This window comes from Talpa occidentalis, unplaced genomic scaffold (assembly GCF_014898055.3).
Source record: "Talpa occidentalis isolate TD23 unplaced genomic scaffold, MPIMG_talOcc4v2.1 talOcc4.11, whole genome shotgun sequence".
Taxonomy (NCBI): Eukaryota; Metazoa; Chordata; class Mammalia; order Eulipotyphla; family Talpidae; genus Talpa; species Talpa occidentalis.
This window is the reverse complement of record NW_023601104.1, coordinates 72581003-72599506: the sequence shown is the minus strand read 5'-3', so window position 1 is coordinate 72599506 and position 18504 is coordinate 72581003. Positions and strand designations below refer to the sequence as shown.

Sequence of the window (18504 nt, the reverse complement as noted above, 5' to 3'; positions counted from 1 at the left end):
TTGTTTTGTTTATACATGCACTGGGTACAGTCAGAAGCGTGGGAGGGTGAGAGAATTCACCAGAGCCAGAGCGGGGAGCAGAGCAGGCAGAAGGACCGAAGTACACTGCTGAGGGGAGCAGCGGGCGGCAGGAGAGGTCTGCGCGCCATGTGGGACCCTCCTCCAGTGGCCGGGGAGCAGCCGGGGATCGAACCGGCGCCACAGAGGCTGCGGGCAGCTTCGCAACCCAGTGCTCAACCGCTGCGCCACCGGGGAGGCCCCTTAACCATTTATTTTTATATGCAGAATGTAGATGATCAAATAGAAATATCCAAATGTAATTTGAAAACAAAGACATACATTCAAGTCAACTCTTATAAGTTACAGTCCTCAAACATTACCTATAACAATAAGACAAATATTCTGCAAAAATGTTCTTTTTATACTTTCATGTGTTGACAAAATAAATTCTCTCTAGATAATTCTCTAAACTGTAGCATATTTTTTATTTTTTTTTAAGATTTATTTATTGATTTATACAAGCACTGGGTATAGTCAGAAATGCACGAGGGTGAGAGAATTCACCAGAGCCAGAGCGGGGAACAGAACAGGCAGACCAACAAAACACACTGCTGAGGGGAGCAGCAGGCATGGCAGGAGAGGTCTGCGCGCCATGTGGGAACCCTTGCTGGGGGCCGGGGATCCAACCGGCGCTGCCAAGGGTGCGGGTAGCTTTGCAGCCCAGCGCTCAACAGCTGCGCCACCAGGGGAGGCCCAGCATATTTTTTATTTTAATTTAAGGAATCTTTATAACTTGGAATTCATGTTTTCCATAGGGGATGACTGGTCTACATTACCCCAACAATGCATAATAAGCATTCCTTTTTCTCTATACTCTTGGTAACTCTTTGTTTCACGTCTTTCTTGAAAATTCATGGTAGTTTCTTTTGCTCTGAGGAAAGGTTAGATTACTTAGAAGATTTAGCACAGTTTGTTTATTTTTAACTGTATCACTTTTTATTGAGGTAACATTGTTGAATAGCACTATATGTGATTTAGGGGTATAGCTTCATATCTTCTCATATGCATGTTACCCACTGCACCTACAACCAAAGCATCCATAACCCTCCACCATATTTCATTGGGCCCCCTCCCATCCTTGTCCCCATGCTCACTCTCCCCATCTGGTGTTCTCAATTCTGCAGTCAGAGTCCAAGCATTTACTTTGCTTTAGTTTTGTCTTTTTATGTTGGGTTCCTTTATATCCCACATTATCAGTGAAATCATTTGGCATTTGTCTTTCTCCCTCTGACTTATTTCACTTAGCATAATATTCCAGTTTTACCATGTTGTCACTCGTAGTAACATTATATCTGCTTTTATAGCTTAATAATATTCCATTGAGAATACATACCATATTTATACCTTTATCCGCTCATCTGTCAGTGGGAACTTAAGTTGTTTCCTTAGCTCCACTTTTGCAAATAGTGCTGCAATGGACATAGCAATGCATATATCTTCGATTTAATATTTCTGTATTCTTTGGATAGATAACTAGCAGTGGAATTATTGAATCTATACGGTAAATATATTTTTAATATTTTGAGAAACCTCCATACTGTTTTCCATAGCAAATGACTGGTCCATATTACCCCAACAATGTATAAGTGTTCCTTTTTATCTACACTCGGCAACTCTTGTTTCTGGTCTTTCTGATACGGGACATTCTCACAGGTGTGAGAGATGGGGTCTCATATTGTGATTTTGTTTGCATTTCCCTGATAAGTGATAAACTTTTTTTTAATGTCAGCACTATTTCTTCATGGCTTTTTAATCAATCATATTACCAGTTGAGTTGACTCTTACTATCTTTGAGATGTGTGAAAAATACAATCTTCACATTAACATTTGGATTAAAGTTGATAATATCTATAGAATAATCATTGTTGAAATTTCTTTCATTAGAAGTATTAATGTATAATGGTTTTGCTGGAAAAAAATCTGTCTCATGGAAACCCAAAATGCAAACACATAATTTAGCCATTTAATGAACCAGTCATTTTCCATTATTGATATTTTCAAGTCATATACAATATAAAGATTCACAGCCTTTAGAGAACTTTCTAAAGGACAATACAAATTTAAAAATTCAGATTCAAACAGACTTAAAAATGTTTCTACAAAATAACAGATTCTAAAGTGTAAATAAATATGGATAGAACTGGAAGGGATTGTCCTAAATGAAATAAGCCAGAAGGAGAAAGATAAATACCGGATGGTTTCACTATATATGTGGAATATAGAGAAGACAATCAAAAGATCAGACAAAGACAAACTTTAAAACAGACCCTTGAAAGCTGCTGCTAGATCTGAGGCATCCAGGAGGGGAGAGGGTGAAATATGAGGGGGGAATAGAGAGAGCACAAGAGATTAAGGTGGAAAACTACAGGTACTTTGGTAGTGGGAAAACTATAGTGACTGTACCTGAGGGGAGAAATTGTATATTGTGAAAAAATTAACAAGGTTGAAAAATAATGGTACTTCATTTAAAATGATAATAATAAAACTATAACCAAAAATAACTGTAATAAACACTTTAAACTTTGACAAAATATAGGATATATGTTGTAGCATATATAGCAAATATACTACTGTATATAGTTACATATATATAGTATGATATATGTATATCTCCATATTAAAAGCAATCTTCATACAATAGGCATGAAAGCCCCTTAGGCTAATCTTTCACACAGCAAGTATGAAAATAGTATTACTGGCCAATATAAGATTCATTAATACTTTAACTAGATGGGTGGCACAGAGATAATCAGATCCTAAAATAAGAGAAATTTAAACAAATTGTGATACAACCTCTGGTGAGATACTATGGCTCAATTTAAATTATTAAGCATGAAGACAAATACACATAATAAAATGATGAAAATGTAGGATGCAGTAGAATTTCATGATGTTGACAGGTAGCACAACTCCTTGGAAAATCGTAAGCCCTAAGGTGAAGACAGAACTGGGTATAGTCCTGACAATGCCAACATAGAACTGGACAAGTAAAGAATTGAGCAGGGCAGCCTTAAGTTTTTTATCCCAAAATGATTATAACAATTCCAATCATATGAACCTATCACTCCAAGTATAATGATGATAGCACATTTATACATTGCCACCTGAATGCAAGGAACTTATCTCATTGCTTCACAATTATAATACCATTTAAACTTCTCAACATCCTTATATTAGTATCATTATCCCATTTTACAGTGGTGGAAATTAAAACACATTGAGATTAAATAACTTTCCCAAAGGCATCAAGTCAGTAAGTGGGAAAACTTAATGGTAGCTATATAAAATCAATGGTAGTTACATAAAAATTATTGTTAAGAAGAATCTGCTAACTTCAGAATTGCATGGAAAGATAGAAAACCTCCTTTTTACACATACCTTTTAACCCAACAACAGACAGCTATATAATGAGGATGTCAAGTATAATTAAGAGACTTCAAGGTCTCAAACTTCTCCTTCCAAATAGCATAATGTTGGCAAAACTAGAAAGAAAGAAAAAAAACTCCATTTAATTGAAGTATAATGAAGCAACTTTCTTTCAGTTCCAGACCAAAAGAGACAAGATGTACTTTTCCCTATCCCTCCTGCTAAGAGCAACTAAAAACCTTGAATACACTATATAAAACAAACATAAGAAGTCTGCAAAAGGTGAAAAGAAAAGGCAGACTCAATAGGGATCTAGAAACTAAAGGAACAAAATGGCAGTGAGTTTTCTGACTTTTCTTTGTGTCTCATATACCCTAAATGGATGAAAGAAAAACAAAAAGAGCAAAAATATAGGTAAATATAAAATTTCCCCTTCTCTTCTTGACTTTTCTATATTAGGTTAGATAACTGAAACAGAAAGTTTAACAATGCTTTAATGTTTTAAGCATATATAGAGGAAATAATCAAGACAAATCATATCATAAATAAGAGAAAGTAACTGACTTACAGAGAGGCACAGTTTCTACACCTTACTCAAATAGTAAAACATCAACATTGGTAGGCCGGTAAGTTATATTTTTTATTGGAATACTTAAAGCAACCATTAAAACATCTATAGAGAGTTACACTCAATAATACTCATTCCTTAGAGGTTTAATAGAGAATGAGTGTTAGAGTCAACTCCAATAGTGCGTTCCCATTGCTTCCACGTTCCAGCTGTGCCACTGTGGCCAAATTATTTAACCTCTCTGTAAATTAGAATTAACAACTATGCATTTTTTGGGACAATGAGAGTTAAAACATATTACCTACTATTATTATAGCTATTATTATATTTTGATTGAGTCAGACTATTAACCCTGTCTCTCTTACTTTTGCGAGCTTAAATAGTGTTAACCTAAAATATACATATACATATATATATGTAAAGTGCTACTTGTGGTGATATATTGAATTCTGTTTATAAAAAAGTACCATGTAACAGTCAACAGTCAATGGTATGCTTCAGTGAGGCATAAAAGTACCAAAAAGAATGTTATTATATATCATCAGAGTTACACCAACTTTAATTTAATGTACCAGTTGACAACTAATAGTAGATGAAGAGCCAAAACAAGTTTTATTTATTGATGTGTATGGAATAATAACAGAAATGTTGTTACTAAGAAATGTAATTTAGGCAACAACTTAAAAATGCATTTCTACACATACTAGTACTTGAACACAATTTGCAATGGACTTGCTAAGACTATTACTCTTCATTTTGAAAGTGTTGAGAGCTCTACTTCCAATTATGAGGGGGTAACAAGGTCCAGAATTAACTTCCAAACGTAAATTACTAGAAAACTAGTCAAACTATGTATCTGACATTGGACAATAAGCAGCTCAAACTGACTTCGAAAAATGAAAAAACAGGTATGCCACAGAATGGCGGGAGTTTCTTAAAGCACTTCGGGAAATGCAAGATGGAAGATGGGAAACCCAAATGGAGCCCAGAGCATTGCGGAGTAAACACATAAGGATGAGAGTGCAGAAAGGCCAAAGCAGCAATTATTTTGGGGAGCAAGTCTCTGAAGTGAGAGAGAGCTTATGAAAAGACCTATTTTTTTAAAAAAGAAAATCCATTTAAATTATCTAAATAACAATATGCACGTACATAGGATGAAACCCAGAAGGCTGAGCAAAAGCAACTTCTGGGAAAGAAAAATTACCAGGCAGTTAATGTTGAATAATTCCCAGGGTCAGAAATCATTCATGTGCTTTCAAGCAAAATATGAAAACTCCTTGGTGAAGAAAAGACATGAACTTTCAGTAGTGAACTTAATATAGTATATATAGATGAGATTTATAATAATGCACACCTAAAACTTATATAATGTTACAACAAATGTTACTTCAATTAAAAATAATTTTTAATAATAAAATTTAAATAAGTAAGAGTCCTCATTGAATCCTTGGCACATTTAGTAAAAACCCCAGGGGATCCACCTCAGTAACAAGGCTAAGAAAGCACAAGAGTAAAGATTCACCTAGACCTGCCCCAAAAGAATTTTAAAAACACTGACACACATAGAAAGGGAAGAGGGAAGTAAATGAATTTGCAGCTGCTGAGACTGTCTCTGCAAACACTCTATCTCAAAACTGCCAAAAAACTCAACCCACTGTCACTTCGCACAGTGTGCTATTTTGCACTGCACCCTGAGTGCCACAGGAAAAGAGTCTCAAATGCCACTAGGTATTGCCATGCTCAAGAATAAAAGTAAAGGAGGTTAAAAACAGGAGCAAGCATAAGAATGAGAATGAATTTAAAAAAAGAGAGAGTTGGTGTATAAAGAGCATAAATAAGAATATACTCCAAGTAACCAAAATGTTGGCAATATATGGTTAAAGAAGTTACATCATATCAAGGGAAATTTTAGAAGAATGACTTGAATGAATGCCTCAGAAACTACATTGACTGCTCTCCCCAAGTAACAGGATAACAAAGGTGATACAATTTTCAAAATACAATGCAGGTGAAGCAGTTAATTCTGAAAGTGTCCAGCAAACTTCTGAAACATGCTAAAATCAATGAAACATTCCTTTGGCATTGGAGATCATGATGAAATCTGGCCTGATGATAATGAAAATGATGATGAAGACTATGATGATACTGAAATTGAACTCAATGTTTACATTCCAAGTTTTTTGCTGCTTAACCCATAGGTGATATGGCCTTCTTGCCATTTAGAAAGTTAAGCAGACTTCTATGGAGCTTATGAATATTATCTGGGCAACCTTTTTCTAAATAAATATATGAACTTGTGACACTCAAATACTATTGGGAGCAGTTTTTCTGTCTTCCTGATTGTCCTCTCATTAACTGAAATGTTGACAAATTAACAAATAATTTTAAGGAATAAACTTTTATAGAACCCACATGTCAGATTCCACAGTTGTATGCCCTTAATCGTAATTCCCTTATTGGAAAAACAAAAGACTAAATTAATCATATATTACAAGATTAATGAGAAAATACCACTCTGCAGAAGATAATATTTATAATATAAAGAATAATGGAGTAAAGATAATAATATCTGCTAAAAAAAAAATAAGAAAACAGGGCATTTAAAGGTGAAGTAATAGGAGGTGAGGGTGTTATCAAGCAGCTACCAAGTGTCAAACAGGAATTTGAAGCCAGCTGATTCCAGATTCTACTACCAGAAAGTCTTCTACAGCAAGTACCTTGTCATGCCTAGACCAGACACCTTAGACAAAACTGTTCAAGGACACAGTGATGAGCAAAACAGATAATCCCCAATGTTTTTGTGGATCATAGACTGTACTAAAGAGCAAAAATGAAACAATCATACAATTAGCTTCTTGTTTCTAAGTATGCTCAGCCTGTAGAGGGCTTCTGAAGTTGTCTGAAACACACTATCCCAAATATTCACCACAGCTCTGGCCTTCATCAAACTTGGGTCATAGTTCAACTTTTTCAGGGAAACTGTCACCGACGATTCTATATAAAAATGGTACATTCCCCATTGCAACATTCCTATCACCTTCTCTGATCTATTTACTTTTTTCTACAACTTTTACCACCATGTGACATATTATTTAATATCTGCATCCCCATTAGAATATAAGTTCCCTTTTTCTTTCTGGCTTATTTCGCTGAGCATGATCCCTTCCAGCTGCATTCATGTTGCTGCAAATTGCATGTGTTTTTCCGGATGGTCTCACTCATAGCAGGAATCTAGAAAACTTAAATAAGGGACCAGGAAAAAGAATAACTATAAGAAAGAAAATATCAAAATCAACAAACAACTATGAACCAGAGACACTCTATGGAGGCTGGGGGGCAGGGAAAGGAGGGATTGGGGTCAAAATAAGGGGGTTGTAATTGTATGGGGAATATAAAAATAAAATTTAAATTAAAAAAAAAGAATATAAGTTCCCTGAGTTCAATAATTTCTATTTTGTTGTCTGATATCAGTCAGAGTCTAAAACAGTGCCTGTTTTATAGGATTTTTCTGTGTGTACCAACTGGACCTTTGGGAGAGTACTCCTCTCTTTCCACTGAAATGTTAGACCTAAGGAGGAAAGTTCTGGTTATTTTTTGGTCCATATTCTTAGGTTTTCATTATAGAATAGCGCAGGTCATATTAAATTATGACTTCATTACTATTTTCTCATTAGGAGATAAGGAATCATTAAACTCATACTATTAGAACTACTATTACAACTTTTTTATTCTGTGGAAGAGGATCTTGGTTCTAGTTTTTGGAGTTTCAGACAGTATATGATTAAATTTGTGCTGAGAAGCCCTTAACTTGTGTTCTTTCATTAGGAAAATCCTGGTATTATAGGCATTCAATTAGAATCACTAATCTGGAAAAAGCCCTGAGACATATATATGGTTTTTCTCCATCTGTCATTTACCCTTGAGCTAGTTATATATATAAGAAATACAGTCATAACAGAGAACGCTCCAACTCAAGATGAAAGTAGGGACAAGAGATGAGGTCAATAAGGGTGGCAGAATGAAAAAAAGGTAAGTCATTCTAAGGCTGTTGTTATTGAAGAAAACTGTATATAGAAGTGTCATTATTCAAGTCCCATTTTAGTAAGATCACCCCAAAATTTATGCTTGGAATGTTAAGTGCATATGTTAAATTCATATGCTTGAAAGGAATATATATGTTAATTATCACCATGTGTTTTGCTTCCTAATTGGTTAAAATGACATGCAAAACTCTTAGTAAGAAAAGATGCAGGTTTGGATCAGATCTTGAATATTCTCAGCTTCAAAAAGCATGATACCAAGTAGTGCATTTTTATAAAAACATCCTATTACTCCTATTACACGTAAGCTCTTCAAAAAATAGTGTGATTTTATATTCTATATCCCCAATACTTAGAATACATAAGAAGTATTTAATACTCACTGATATAGCTGAAAATACAGATGTTTAAACAGAATTTTGTTACCGCAAAGATTTTTAGCTATTAAAATAGATATATAAATACATTACCATACTTGAACAGATACTTGCACATCAATGTTCACAGCAGTATTATTCATATCAGCCAAAAGTAGAAAGAACACAAATGCCTATTTATGTATGAATAGATAAACAAAATGTGGTACAGCCATAAAACAATATTATTCAGCCTTGAAAAGACTGAAATGCTGCCATGGTACAAAATGAGTAAAACTTGAAGACACTATGCTAAGTGAATGAAGTCAATCACAAAAGAACATTATTTTGTATGATTCAATCCATGATAAACTGAGAATAATCAATAGAGTAGTACAGGAAGTTATTAATAGGCATGAAGTCGCAGTTCAGGATGATGAATAAGTGCTGCAGATCAATGGTGGTGATGATGTCACAACAAAGTGAACATATACTTAATGACACTAAATTTTACAGATAAATGGTTATATGCAATTTTATATTATATATACTTTATCACAATATAAAAGGTGAAAGCTATTTATTACCTTGATATTACTTTATAATTTTCCCAAAGAATACTTGTAAATACCCAATCACAGAATTCTAAAGTTCATAAAATTAAATTATTAATAAAAATAGTAATAAGAATTCAGCTTAAGTGTCTAAAAAGTATTTTATAAGTAAAAGTGTTTAAGTAATTCAGCTTAAGTGTTTAAAAATATAAACAATACACACATATACACACAAGTTTGGGAAAATAGAAATTATTTTTATTTCAGCCATACCATGACCCCAACTCTGCGAATCCTTTGTCTTGTGACAAAAATAATTAAATATGACCATAATCAGCTTATTCACACATAAATTCACCTCCATTTTCTTAGCAAAAGCTTGTCTGTACCTGATTTTTTTTTTTAAAGATTTATTTATCTATGCATACAAGATCTGGGATACAGGCCAGAGATGCAGGGGGTGAGAAGATTCACCAGAGATGGAGTGAGGAACCGAACAAGCAGACTGACTGAAATTCACTGCTGAGGGGAGCAGTGGCGAGACAGGAGAGGTCTGCTTCGCCATGTGGGGTGCTCTCTGGCTGGCCGGGGATAGAACTCGTGCTGCAGAGGCTGCAGATTGCTTCATAGTGCAGTACTTAACCCCTTGCACCACCAGGGTGGCACCCGGTACCTCATATTTTTGAAATTCAGTTTTGATTCTATTTTATTTTACCCTTTCCTTGGGAGTATAAGAACTATGCACGCAAAGGACTATTCTCTACTTCATGCAACTTTTTCAGAGTGACTAACAAGCATCTAAAATAAGGAGCTATTGCATTTCAAATAAAATAATAAACTGGTAATTCTTGAAAGAGATTAACACTGTATACTAAATTATCTCTTAAATTTTGGAAAATGTGTAGGAAAACAAGTTAAAAATTACATTCTTCTGAAAACATACAAATGCTGACTGCTACAAAATACAAAGGCAACAATATTTTTGCTGCTGATTAGTTATGAAAGTGATCCAAATTCAAACAAATCTAATTGAAATTCATGAAACTAACATCCTTGGAAAAACAAACTCCCTAGCTGACCACTCTGCAATCCTCTAGTATACCTCACATACACCAATTTCTATTCTATCATTATACCAAGAAATTATATTGATTGAATACATAGCTAAATTCAACAATATTGATTCAATGCACAACTGATTTAATATGATTCATTTATGAGTCTTAACCGTAATTTTCCAACTAACCTTTAGTAATGGATTTTCAGTTGTTTCTCTTTTAATTACCAAACTAGAAAAAATTCAGTACTAATTAATTTTCCAAGATCTGCCCACAAAACCATTATTATGTAATGAAGATTCATTTTAAAAATGAAGCTGCCTAAGATGAAAAGAGCAAAAGCAAAATAAGAGGATATTCAAGTACTTGACTACCTTAGTGTCATATGCATATTCCTTCTGGTAGTTATTTCAAGTGAAAATAAATCTTCTGATCCAAAATTTCCCATTTTTAACCAAAGAATTAGATTATCAAGTAGACTATGTAATCACATTGAAAAAAAACTATAGAAATTTCTTTTTCATATTCCTTCTATTATATAGTTCTAAAATATTGTGGACTTGGTGTCCAAAAGATCTATTAACCAAAATTCAGTTCAACCAAAATTCAAAACATTTATGCAAGTTTTTAGTAGTTTAACATTCAAAATAAGATGCAACAAAAAAATTCCTAGACTATACTTGGAATTGAATTCCAAGTACAACTTTATGTAATAGGTTAACTTTATATTAAAGAAAAAGAGGCTCATAGAGACAAAATAATGTGAGTCACATCTAGTAACTAGTGAATTAAAGGACTGGAACCCAGATATTTCTGATGCAAAAGAAGGAGAAAGAGAATTAACATTTGTTGCATAACAAATATAAACCAGGTGGGCCTCCCCGGTGGCGCAGCGGTTGAGCGCTGGGTTGCGAACCTGCCCGTGGCCTCTGCGGCGCCGGTTCAATCCCCGGCTGCTCCCCGGCCACCGGAGGAGGGTCCCACATGGCGCGCAGACCTCTCCTGCCGCCCGCTGCTCCCCTCAGCAGTGTACTTTGGTCCTTCTGCCTGCTCTGCTCCCCGCTCTGGCTCTGGTGAATTCTCTCACCCTCCCGCGCTTCTGACTGTACCCAGTGCATGTATAAAACAAAAACAAACAAACAAACAGATAAATAAATAAACATGCCTATATAAAAAAAAAAAAAAATTAAAAAAAAAAAAAAAAAAAAAAAAAAAAAAAAAAACAAATATAAACCAGGAGACACACTTCTTCATTTAATAATTACCACTGCTCTGTAAAGTAAGTACTATCATTTTGAAGATTAAAAAACTGAAGAAGTGATTTGACTTGTTCAAGGTTTAAATAGGTAGTTAGCAGCCAAATTAGGACAGAAACCTTGGGATTACTTCAAAGTTTTTGTCCTCAAATTACTACTCATAATTCAGGAAGGCAAATTTGTTTGACATGTTATTTTTGTTTCTTGCTTATGTGCCTGTTTTCCTTCAGAAAAGGGAATAATTTCAATGAATCAATTTTAATAAGATTCCTAATTCCTTGAGAGATTCATATCTATGTTGGCAAATCCCTGTAGGGTCACTATCATAAGTCTACCAGGCAAATAAATGATAACGATGATACAGCGTTCAGCATGCAAATAGATGTCAACCCAATACTGACCCAATAACCCAATAGAAATACCTCGCAAATCTTTTTTCATTATCATAGCTTTTGCAAAAAACTCAAAACTCTCAAGAGCCAGGTGCCAATTCTTGAAACACCACTTTGAGCAACAAAAAATGAGAAAGTTTAAAGAAAAAGTTGAAATACTTCTTCCATTCTATCCATTGCCCCTACATGCCACTAATTTTAGCCTATTATCCTGCTCCCAGTAGCACAGGAAGACAGGAAGATCAGTAATGGAATGGAGGTAGGGAACAGAATGGAATGAATTGAAAAGAAACATCACTATTTCAAAGAAACAAAAAAAAAGTCAAACCTAAATCATTTCCATCTCTCCTTTAGGTAATTCAATAATTTGTCATATAAACTATCTGTCTTCTATTCACCTCTAAAAGCTTTCTAAATCCAGTTACAGTATCTCTTCCTTTACAAATTCCCCCATGACCTTTCACTTCTGCGTCTGGCTCTTATTCTATTATCACTCTAAAGAATAACTAGAATTCAGGAGAAAAGATCAATAATTATTAAATACTGGCAAGTCATAAGGGATTCATATCATATAGTAGTTTTCAGATCTTATTACATGAAACCAAAGAGTTGTATTAAGCATTTCTAGAAGCCAAGGAAGAATGAAAAGGGGCCGCTAGGTATTGTTTGTAAAAGTCTATAACCCCCCTCCCATACCTCCTTTCATTCATTACACCAAACTTGAGGCAAAAAAATATGTGTATTACGAAAGACCCAAGTTTTTAAATTCTTACCCTAGACCATGGAAGAGAGAGAGGGGAGGCAGCTGATCTTTTATTTTTTTAAATTGTGTTCCTCATCTTTCATCACTCTGATCACTTATGATGCAAATCCTACAGGAAAACAGTTAAAGTGTAAAAGTAACTCTCAACTTTCTCAGTTCCATTTTCATTCTTACAAATGTGTATTCTGCTGTTGTTGGAAAAAGTAGTCCATGAATGCCAATCATATCTGATAGATTGATAGTGCTGCCGTGTTCAAATATGTCCATACTGATTTTTCTGCCTGCTAGATCTGTCCATTTCTGATAGAAGAGTGTTGAAGTATGCAACTACAGTAATGAATTAAACTATTTCTCTCGGCAACTGTATTAATTTTGCATCACATAATTTGATAAGTTGTTGTTAGGTATGTATACATTAAGGATTGTTTGTCTTCTTGAAGAACAGGCCCCTTTATCCCTTATCATTATATCAATATTATGTTCTTTTTTTATCCAGGGAAGATTTTCCTTGCTCTAATGTCTGCTCTGTCTGAAATTAACATAGCTACATGGTATATCGTTCTACATCCTTTTATTTTTAATTTTTATGTACTGTCCTATTTAAAATGGGTTTCTGAGGACAACATATAATTGGATCTTGGCAACAGGCTCAGTTTTTTAATTGGTGTATTTAGGCCACTGACGTTTAAAATAAAAATTGATATGCTTGGATTAATATCTACAATGTTTATTACTATTTTCTAGCCACTGTTTTTTGTTCTTATATTGTCTTCCATCCTTTTTCTATCTCTTGATTTTTTAGTTGAGTAAGATTCTGTTTTCTCACCTTTTTTCCTTAGCATGTCAATAATACTTTTTTTTATTCTGTTTTTAATGGTTGCCCTAGAGTTTACATTATACATTCACAACTTAACCAAGTCCACTGTCAAACATTAAACCACTTCATGGGTAGCACAAGTACCTTCAATAGAATATTCTTAATTTTTGCTCACAACCCTTGGATCAACATCACCGTTCATTTCACTTACATATAAACACAATCATTGAATACACTGTTGCTGAACAACTAATATTATCTGTTAGATCAATGAAGAACAGAATAATATACAAATATTGAATTAGGTAGCACAATTAAAACTAATGTAACACTACATGTCAATTATATGTAAACAAAATTATAAAGCTGATAAAAGGAAAACAAATATTAACAAAAACTAGACTTATTATTTTACTTTCTCTTATTCTTTTCCAATGTTCTTCCTTTTTTAAAATATAAATCCAAGTCTGTGGCCTATATAATTTTCCCTCACTGAAGAACTACCTCTAACACATCTTCTTAGTTGGGTCCACTAGCCACAAAAAATATAAATTTTATTTAGAAAGTCGTTATTCTCCTTAACATCTGAGGGATAATTTCCCAGAATACAGAATTCAAGATTGATGTCTTTTTCTAATTTCTTTTTTTATTTCAATATTTTCAGGGTTTTTTTTTTGGGGGGGGGGTGTCTCTCAACATTAAATACTTTACTCCATTTTCTTCTTGAAGCAAGTCTTCTGAAGACAAGTCAAATATAACTCTTACCTCTGCTCCTCTACAGATAAGGCACTTTTTCCTTCCTGGCTTCTTTCAAGATTATTTTCTGTATCATTGATTTCTCTGCAGTTTGAAGATGATATGCCTAGGTAAAGTTGTTTTTTTGGTCAGTTTTGTTTTGTTTTGTCTTGTTTTGTTTTACACTGTACTGCTTGGTTTTTCTCTGGGCTTTTCAACTCTGTGCTTTGGAATCTGAAATTAATTTGGGTAAATTTCTGTCATTATTGCTTCAAATAGTTCTTTTGTTCTTTTTTTGCTTTCTTTTCCTTCTGGCATTCCCATTTATAGTTGTCCCACAGTCCTTAAATATTTTTTCAGTCCTTTCTTTCTCTTCATGTTTTGGTTTCAGAAGGTCTTATTTATATAGCCTCACACTTAGATTCTTCAGCTTTGTTCAGGTTACTAATGCACTCAACAAAGGCATTTTTCATTTCTGTTAGTGTTTTTGAATCTTAAGAATTTCCTCTGGAATTTAGGATTTGCATCTCTCTACTTACATTATCTATGTGATATCTTACATGCTCTCTATTTTTTCTTTTAGCGCTCTTATGGTCAATTATTAATGTTAGGTATATTAATCATAGTTGCTTTAAATTGCCAGTCTGAAAATCCCAGTGTCCCTGCCATGACTAAGTCGGATTCTGACACTTGTTCTGACTCTTTAAACTGCGGATTCTACATTGTAGTATGCCTTGTAAACATTTCTTTTGGAAGTGAGGCAAGATGCACTGAATAAAAGGAAGTGCTATAAATAGGCATTTAATAATGTGGTAAGGTATGAGGGGTGAAATATTCTATAGTCCTATGATTAGCTTTGCTAGTGAGTCTGTGTTCCTGAGTGTGAACTTCACAATGCTTCTCAAGCCCACCCCATGCCCCTTAGGTGGAACAGGATCATTAGTGGGGGCTGGAATTAAGTATTTCCTACCCCATCATGGAAAGCTAAGTAGGCGTCCTAGTGTTGGCTATTTTCCTTTTCAATACTTTCTAGTGTTGGTTATTTTCCTTCCTCCAGATCAGTTAGGTTCCTAATACACCCTAATAGGTGTTCTTCACTTATTTTTATGGCATAGTGATGATTTTTAAACTCCTTACAGGCTAGATCAAAAAAACAACAAAAATTAAAATAAAAAACAAAAGCTCCATTTTAAATTTTTACCATTTATCTTTTACCATTAAGGAGAGAAGAAAATGAAAAACTAAATTTGTATCAATGGCACATTAATTACCTAAAATATGATCACTAACAGTATTTACCCTGTAAATAATGCCAAAATGCAAATTGTTAAATAATAGGTTTCATCCTTTCTCTCATCTAAAAGCACTTGGAGACAATCAAATATTGCAGGGATCATTTAATTATCACATCATTATAAACTAAGATAATTCCTAAATAAATAGTTATATATTAAATTTCCCTAAGAGTTTTTTTAAAAATCTATCAATAAGTATTACAATTATTGTCTAATCTTATTGCTCAATGTGCAGAAAAATAAAGCATATTTCTTAATTCCTAAAATGGCATTACACCTTCTAAACAAATAAAAATTTGAAGATTGCTCCTCCAAAGGAAAAAATATCAGTTAAAACTGAAAATTGTATGTGAAATTTGACATTTAGATGCCAATTCCCAACATTACTAACATCACAGGATTAATCTTTATCAAAATCTTTGTGATATTAGTCTGTTGTTAGTACTATATATGCTGTTCTTACAGAAAGAAACAATTTTTTTTCCAAATCACACTGTAAAACAGTTCATTACTTTTTATATTACTGACTTAAATTTTATTCAAGTGAGTTATCACATACTCAACCAAATGTATGCTGGTTAAGTAAATTAAATGAACATTTTGAACCCACCATATGCAATACGAAAGCATGTTATAAAATAAAGCCTCCAAATAGCAAAAGAGGTAAGATAGACAAGCAAATAGAGCACAGAATGCACTTCTACTCTATAAATCGTTGTGTGACTCAGTAATGTAGTGTCAGTGGAATTTAAGGAACAGTGATAAATACCTATCAATAAATAATACAGTGTTTTGTGGGTGAGGGGTCCCTGCCTAAAGAGAAAAGAGTTCCCTGACTTTTAAAGAGAAAAATTTGGTTTGTTAACAATATCATTTCAAGACAAACTGTGAAATATGGCTTACCTTCCTTCCCCCAGAATATAAGAAGCTGATGAAACCACATGATATTTCTAAAGGAAGATATTGTTTAAATCTGGGTCACAAAAATTATCAACTCCTCAAAATGACACAAAAAGGGCAACATTAATTATCTACAATTATACATTTTCTTTGCTTTAACATGGAACAAATCTCACACAAAACCTCACAGGCCATTCAAACAAGATAAATGTCCCTAGTTTTAAACTCTACAGGGATATCTCCTTTGAAGCAAAGAGTTAAAATTATCTAAACATTCTTGATCACTAAATTTGAATTTTTTTAATTAAAAAATGTTTCAAATATTTACCTTTGTCACCCTAATTTTCTTTTTTCTTTTTTTTTTTTTTAAGATTTATTTATTTATTTATACAAGCACTGGGTACAGTCAGAAGCGTGGGAGGGTGAGAGAATTCACCAGAGCCAGAGCGGGGAGCAGAGCAGGCAGAAGGACCGAAGTACACTGCTGAGGGGAGCAGCGGGTGGGCAGCAGGAGAGGTCTGCGCACCATGTGGGACCCTCCTCGGGTGGCCGGGGAGCAGCCGGGGATCGAACCGGCGCTGCAGAGACTGCAGTCAGCTTTGCAACCCAGCGCTCAGCCGTTGCGCCACCGGGGAGGCCCTAACTTTATTTTTTTCCTAAAAAAATAACATCAAAGTTCAGCTAATATAAATAGATCCCAGTGCCACCTTCCCTCCCCCCCCCCAAAAAAAAAAACAAAGATGGGAGGGATGGGTCAGAGGGGGCGGGAATATTCAAACAGGTTCAAGGACAAAAAGCATGTTTCACACCACAGTGTATTTACAGTTCCTCATCTAGAATTCAACTAACATCCAACAGCAGCAATCAGCCAAGCTTGGCAAATTAAAATAACAGTAATTTTGACAGATTATCTTCTATAAATATTCAAATATGGACGTTTGTGTACATGCAAGGGTCTCTATGTGCCAATCAAAATGCTTTGTTTAGGATCCTTATACTGAGGTTTTTTTTTTTTTTTTCCCTCCCCATCTCCTTTCTGTAGGAATCCCCCGAGTCCTTAACTTTCATTTTAACTCCTTCACCCCAGCTAAAACGGAGACCAATTATTTCCCTATCCATAATGTGATTATCCATAGCCTGAATCAGAAGTTTAAGAATAACATTCATAACAAAGAAAGTGTCTATAATATTTGAAAATACAGGTCTATAAAAACAAAAGAAGAGACCTAGATGAGGGAGGTGGAGGGCAAAGGGGCAGAAAGAGGATCTTGAAGGGTGGTAACTCACTAAAAATTTAACTATTCATGTAATCAGGTTTGCCTTGGAAAAGTAAAATCCAATTGTGAAGAGCAGTTATCTTTATCAATTTGGCTGTAGTCAAAATTCCATTAACATAGAATACCATTTATTTGTCCCAAGGCAAGACCCTATGCTTTGATGACACATTTAAAATATGAAAGTGTCAAAAGTGGGGAAATACAATTACTATGAAAGTCAAGCCAAACACAATTTTTGAAATCTATAAATAGTCTTATTTAATCATGGATAATGGCTTTAATGAAGGGAAAATATCTGATACATGTTATTTACTAATTGCCCTCCTGTTCTGTCTCCCATTAGTCAGTTTCCCTTAAACAACTACACAATTACTGAAAAGCCTCAGATGTTCCAGGAAAACTACCAGTGACAGGCAAGCCTCTACATCCAGGGCAGCACCAAAATTATGGAAGAAAATTCAACCTACTCAGAGGCATATGCCCCTCTGGACCCACCCAGAAAAAAACAAACCTATAAATTGCTCTACTAAGATTGTTCAAAATATTTCTAGGAAGTTAGGTAAGTTTGCAAGAAACTTTTAATGAAAACTCACCATTCAAGGCCCTAAACCCAAGTCCAACAAAGGATGCAAACTAGGCCAGTGGTTCTTAAAGTAGGGAAGGGAGAAAAGAAAAATCTGATCTGGAGATGAGGAGCTTTAGCCTTCCCTGGGAGCTTATTATAAATACAGAATTCAGGCCTTTTCCAAGGGCATAATGAATCAGAATCTGCATTTTAAAAAGATCCCAAAGTGTTCACATACACATTAAAATGTAAAATACAAATTAAAATTCTGCAGGAAGAGTATCAGAAAGAGAGAAAAGGCATAATCTGGTAAAAGACTGGTTCCTATTACAAGCCACTGGCCAATGAGGAAACAACCCCTGGTTTACAGCATTACTACTCCTGCCACAATTTTTGCATTTTAAGTAAAGAATCTGAAATAAAGAAACCCCTTAGAGCCAAAGGAATGAGTAATGATTAAATCTCAAGTCCCAAGAAAGACTAAAAGAAGTTATCTTAGAAC

General features: G+C 34.4%; 1 protein-coding gene across 7 annotated transcripts in view; it reads right to left on the bottom strand.

The window, feature by feature from the left end:
* FUT8 (fucosyltransferase 8) overlaps positions 1–18504 on the bottom strand; it is a 206528-nt gene that overhangs the window by 121836 nt on the left and 66188 nt on the right. For 3 of the 7 annotated variants that reach the window (XM_037503518.2, XM_054691107.1, XM_054691115.1), the window contains exon 3: positions 3439–3542. The exons of 1 other annotated variant lie outside the window; for it this stretch is intronic. The gene's annotated coding sequence lies outside the window, so the exon portion shown is untranslated. Of the gene's footprint in view, positions 1–1393; positions 1470–3438; positions 3543–12423; positions 12523–18504 lie in introns of all 7 variants that reach the window. 3 more of the 7 variants (XM_054691114.1, XM_054691112.1, XM_054691123.1) reach the window with 3 other exon arrangements.